We start from the raw sequence: 6,000 nt of genomic DNA on the forward strand, positions 1-6,000 counted from the left end.
CAATAGAAAAAGGAGAGAGTGTGGAATCCAATGAGCCAGCTTGTACCTAAGTTACGGTCAGAGCGAAAAAAGATGCGTCCTGCACTGCACTCTAGTCCTTCACTCTAACGTTCCTCATCCACGAATCTTTCATCCTCGCTCAAATTAATGGGGTAATTGTCGCTTTCTCGTTCCGAATCGCTCTCGCTGATGGTGTAAACAATGGGGAAATGTGAGGAGGCTGTCAACCTTTGACGTCACGCTACTTCTGGTACAGGCAAGGCTTTTTTTTTATCAGCGACCAAAAGTTGCAACTTTATCATCGATGTTCTCTACTAAATCCTTTCAGCAAAAATATGGCAATATCGCGAAATGATCAAGTATGACACATAGAATGGATCTGCTATCCCCGTTTAAATAAAAACAATTCATTTCAGTAGGCCTTTAAGATCGTTCATATGTTTGCTTTCTGAAAGACAGCTGAACCTCTGAGGTCATAGGGATTCTCTCTGGGTTTTAACCTCTCCTGTAGACACCGAGGCAGCATGTGGTTATGAGCTTTGTACGTCACAATAGCAGTGTTGAGGTCAACAAGAATGTGCAGTTTTAATGTTTTTAATTTAATAAACAGAGCATTGGTATGGTCATGATAATCCGCATAATTTACAATTCTAATTGCTTTCTTTTAAAGTAAGAATATAGAGTTGATGTTTGATTTGTAATTGTTACCCCAGATTTCAACACAATAATTAAGATATGGGAGTACGAAAGAATGATATAACATGTTAAGAGCCTTTTGATTTACAGAGTTTTTGATTTTATGTAACATAGCAATAATTTTTGCCATCTTTGTCTTAAGTATATTTATGTACAGTTTCCAATTTAATTTATTATCTATATAGATTCCCAAAAATGTTGTTGAATACACCCTTTCTATCTCCATATCATCAATTCTTATAGGACACTGTATGTTATTTTTCCTATTTCCAAAAATTATATATTTTGTTTTATTTAGGTTGATTGATAGTTTATTGGCATCAAACCATTGCTTTAGTATGTGGAGTTCACTCTCTACAGTCTCTAGGAGTTAGCCAAGGTCTTGCCCAGAACAGTACAGACTTGTATCATCAGCAAAGAGAACACAGTTGAGTTTTTTAAAGATTTTACAGATATCATTGATATACAATAAAAACAATTTTGGTCCCATTACAGAACCTTGAGGCACTCCATGTGTTATAATCTTTTTATCTGAATCTACATTGTTCATATGCACATACTGTTCTCTGCCACCAAGATAACTTTTCAACCAATCATGAGCAAGACCTCTGACACCATACCTCTGCATTTTGTTTAAAAGTAATGTGTGATCGATGGTAGGTATGTGGGCTTGTATTAAGCCTCAGGGAGTTGAACGCCCCTGCCTTACATAGTTCCGGGTCACCCTTGGGCAAGTTGTAGCACCCGAATGCCCCCCCCATCAGGGTTACGATACCCCCCATGAACTACACTAAAAGAGGATGCGTTACCCGGCCCGGAGGAAGCCCGGGGCCCTCCTCCGGAGCTAGGCCCGGAGGTAGGGCTCGTCAGCGAGCGCCTGGTGGCCGGGCTTGCCACGGAGCCCGGCCGGGCACAGCCCGAAGAAGCTACGTGGTCACACCATCTTCTCTGCCACGTGGGCCCACCACCCGCGGTCGGAACCAGTGGGGTCGGGTGCGCTGCCAAGTGGATGGCAGTGAAAGTGGAGGCTCCGGACGGACCAATTCGGGGCAGCAGAGGCTGACTTTCGGGACGTGGAACGTCTCTACGCTGGTGGGGAAGGAGCCTGAGCTGGTGCGAGAGGTGGAGCGCTACCGTTTGGATCTGGTGGGGCTTACCTCTACGCATAGCAAGGGCTCTGAAACCACACTCCTGGACAAGGGATGGACCTTGTTCACTTCTGGAGTTGCTCAGGGTGTGAGGGCACAGGCGGGTGTGGGGATACTCACGAGTCCCCGGCTGAGTGCCTGTACGTTGGAGTTCACCCCAGTGGACAAGAGGGTCGCCTCCCTTCGCCTTAGGGTTGGAGGGGGGAAAACTCTGACTGTTGTTTGTGCATACGCACCAAACAGGAGTTCAGAGTATTCAGCCTTCTTGGATACCTTGCATGGGGTCCTGTATGGGGCGCCGGCAGGGGATTCCATAGTCTTGCTGGGGGACTTCAACGCGCACGTGGGCAATGACAGTGATACTTGGACTGGCGTGATTGGGAGGAACGGTCTCCCTGATCTGAACCTGAGTGGTGGATTGTTTTTGGACTTCTGTGCTAGTCACGGACTTGCGATAACAAACACCATGTTCAAGCATAAGGATGCTCATAGGTGTACCTGGTACCAGAGCACCCTAGGCCAAAGATCAATGATCGATTTTGTAATCGTATCAGCTGATCTGAGGCCGTATGTTTTGGACACTCGGGTGAAGAGAGGGGCTGAACTGTCAACTGATCACCATCTGGTGGTGAGTTGGGTTAGATGGCGGGGGGAACCTCTGGACAGACCTGGCAAACCCAAGCGTGTAGTGCGGGTGAACTGGGAACGTTTGGAGGAGTCCTCTGTCCGGAAGGACTTCAACTCCCACCTCCGGCGGGACTTCTCTGCCATCCCTGTGGAGGTTGGGGACATTGAACAGGAATGGGCAATGTTCAAAGCCTCTATTGCTAAAGCTGCAGCTGCGAGCTGTGGCCAGAAGGTCTTAGGTGCCTCAAGGGGCGGTAACCCTCGAACACCCTGGTGGACAGTGGTGGTCAGGGAAGCCGTCCGACTGAAGAAGGAGTCCTACCGGGGTATGTTATCCCGGGGGACTCCGGAGGCAGTTGCAAGGTACCGACGGGCCCGAAGGGCAGCGGCCGTGGCTGTGGACGAGGCTAAGCAGAGGGTGTGGGAGCAGTTCGGGGCATCCATGGAGAAGGACTATCGGGCGGCACCAAAGCTGTTCTGGAAGACCATACGGCACCTCAGGAGGGGGAAGCAGGGAACCATCCAAGCTGTGTACGGCAAGGATGGGACTTTGCTGACTTCAAGTGAGGAAGTCGTAGGGCGTTGGAAAGAGCACTTTGAGGAACTCCTGAACCCAAATACATCAGACACACCCTCCCTGATAGGAGCAGGGCCTGAGGATGATGGGGGATCGACGTCGATCTCTCGGAGTGAAGTCACTGAGGTAGTTAGACAACTCCACAGTGGCAAAGCTCCGGGGGTTGACGAGATCCCTCCAGAAATGCTGAAGGCTCTGGGTGTTGATGGGCTGTCTTGGTTGATACGCCTTTTTAACATTGCGTGGAAGTCTGGGACAGTGCCGAGGGAGTGGCAGACTGGGGTGGTGGTTCCCCTTTTCAAAAAGGGGGACCAGAGGGTGTGTGCTAATTACAGGGGTATCACACTACTCAGCCTCCCTGGGAAAGTTTACGCCAAGGTACTGGAAAGGAGGGTCCGGCCGATAGTCGAACCTCAGATTCAAGAGGAGCAATGTGGATTCCGTCCTGGTCGTGGAACAACTGACCAACTCTTTACGCTTGCAGGAATCCTGGAGAGGGCCTGGGAGTATGCCTATCCAGTCTACATGTGTTTTGTGGATTTGGAGAAGGCGTATGACCGCGTCCCTCGGGAGATCTTGTGGGAGGTGCTGAGGGAGTACGGAGTGAGGGGAACCCTGCTGAGGGCCATCCAATCTCTGTACAACCAAAGCGAGAGTTGGGTGCTTGGATGTAAGTCGGATCCGTTTCCAGTGGGGGTTGGTCTCCGCCAGGGCTGCGCTCTGTCACCTATCCTGTTTGTGATTTTCATGGACAGGATTTCTAGGCGGAGTCGTGGCCATGGCGGAGAGGGTATACGTCTCGGGGGGCTAAAGGTTGCGTCACTGCTGTTTGCAGATGATGTGGTCCTGATGGCACCTTCGGTTCGTGACCTTCAGCTCTCACTGGATCGGTTCGCAGCCGAGTGTTCAGCGGCTGGAATGAGGATCAGCATCTCCAAATCTGAGGCCATGGTTCTCAGCAGGAAACCGATGGTTTGTACAGTCCGGGTAGGGGACAGGACTCTGTCCCAGGTGGAGGAGTTTAAGTATCTCGGAGTCTTGTTCACGAGTGAGGGAAAGATGGAGAAGGAAATCAGCCGGAGAATCGGAGCAGCTGGGGCAGTATTGCAGTCTCTCTGCCGCACTGTTGTGACGAAACGGGAGCTGAGCCAGAAGGCAAAGCTCTCGGTCTACCGAGCTATCTACATTCCTACTCTCACCTATGGTCATGAAGTGTGGGTAATGACCGAAAGAATAAGATCGCGGATACAAGCGGCCGAAATGAGTTTCCTCAGAAGGGTGGCTGGCATCTCCCTTAGAGATAGGGTGAGAAGTGCAGTCACCCGAGAGAGACTCGGAGTAGAGCCGCTGCTCCTTCGCTTGGAAAGGAGCCAGCTTAGGTGGTTCGGGCATCTCGTGCGGATGCCTCACGAGCGTCTCCCTAGGGAGGTCCTCGTTGCACGTCCCACTGGGAGGAGGCCCCGCGGCAGGCCAAGGACCAGATGGGGGGATTACATCTCCTCTCTGGCCTGGGAACGCTTCGGGATTCCCCAGGAGGAAGTCGCAAATGTTGCTCTGGAGAGGAAAGTCTGGGGGTCTTTGCTGGAGCTGTTGTCCCCGCGACCCGATTCCGGATAAGCGGTTGAAGATGGATGGATGGATGGATGTGATCGATGGTGTCAAAGGCCTTGCTCAGGTCAATAAAAACGCCAACAGCAAACTCCCTCTTATCAATTGTGGTGGTTACCTCCTCAACTAATTCCATCACTGCCATGGAAGTGGACCTGTTTGGTCAAAAACCGTATTGGTGTTCACTTAGCAAGTGATGCTTATCAATAAAACTGTCTAATCTTGACACAAATAATTTTTCAAGGACTTTTGAAAATCGTGAAAGTAAAGAAATAGGCCTATAGTTGGTGAACTGATGCTCATCTCCACTTTTGAAGATGGGAATAACTTTTGCCGTTTTCATTTTTATTGGGAAGACACCTTTTATAAAAGAAATATTGCATATATAAGTGAAGGGAACAGCTATAAAATCAACAATTTCTTTGATCAGAGAAAAGTCCAAGTCACAGCAGTCTGATGACTTCTTGTTTTTCTGAGAATTTACAATTTTTGTGATTTAACTTTCATGAACGGGGGAAATAAAAAACGATTCTAAGTTGCTTTGAATGGTTTGTTCATTACATTTGACACTGTTTTCGGGTTGTACAATTTCATTTGCTAAATTAGGTCCAACATTCACAAAGAAGGTGTTAAAATCATCCGTTATTTCCTTAGGGTCATTTATAGTTTGATTATTTTCTATGAAATAGCTTGGATGTTCCTTATTTGTCATGTTTTTTTAATGATACCATTTAAAACTTTCCACGTACCCTGGATGATATTTTGATGTTGTTCTAATAGGTTACAGTAATATGTTTTTCTTTTGCTGTGCTTTATTATTTGTGTTAACTTATTTTTGTACATTTTATATTTGTGTTCAGTTTATTTGGTTCTGTGCTTTAAATGTCTTCTGTAAAGATAATTTTTCTTTTTGCAGGACTTCAATATTCCCTTTGTGATCCAAGGTTTGTCCTTAACAGTGCTGTCCTTAATGTCATGTTTTTTAATTGGACAGTGCTTATCATACAGTTTTATGAAAATGTGAGAAAAGTTTCATATGCCTCATCAGGGTGGAGGTATAAACCTCCCCCCAGTCTTGAGGACATAACTCAGACTTGAATGCTGCCATAGTTTCTGGTGTTTGGTGTCTAACAAATCTATATTGAACTGCTGTTTTGGTTTTTCTCTCATCAAAGAAATAGTGGAAAATGCCAAATATAGGTAGATGATCACTTATGTCATTGAGTAGTAGTCCTGCTGTTATTTGATTCTCCGGTTGATTGGTGAAAATGTTATCTATCAGTGTGGCAAAGTCTACTGTTATTCTGGTTGGTTTTGTGATAAGGGGAAATACATTATTGCTGT

The sequence above is a fragment of the Entelurus aequoreus genome, linkage group LG03 (genome assembly GCF_033978785.1).
Source record: "Entelurus aequoreus isolate RoL-2023_Sb linkage group LG03, RoL_Eaeq_v1.1, whole genome shotgun sequence".
In the NCBI taxonomy this organism is placed as follows: Eukaryota; Metazoa; Chordata; class Actinopteri; order Syngnathiformes; family Syngnathidae; genus Entelurus; species Entelurus aequoreus.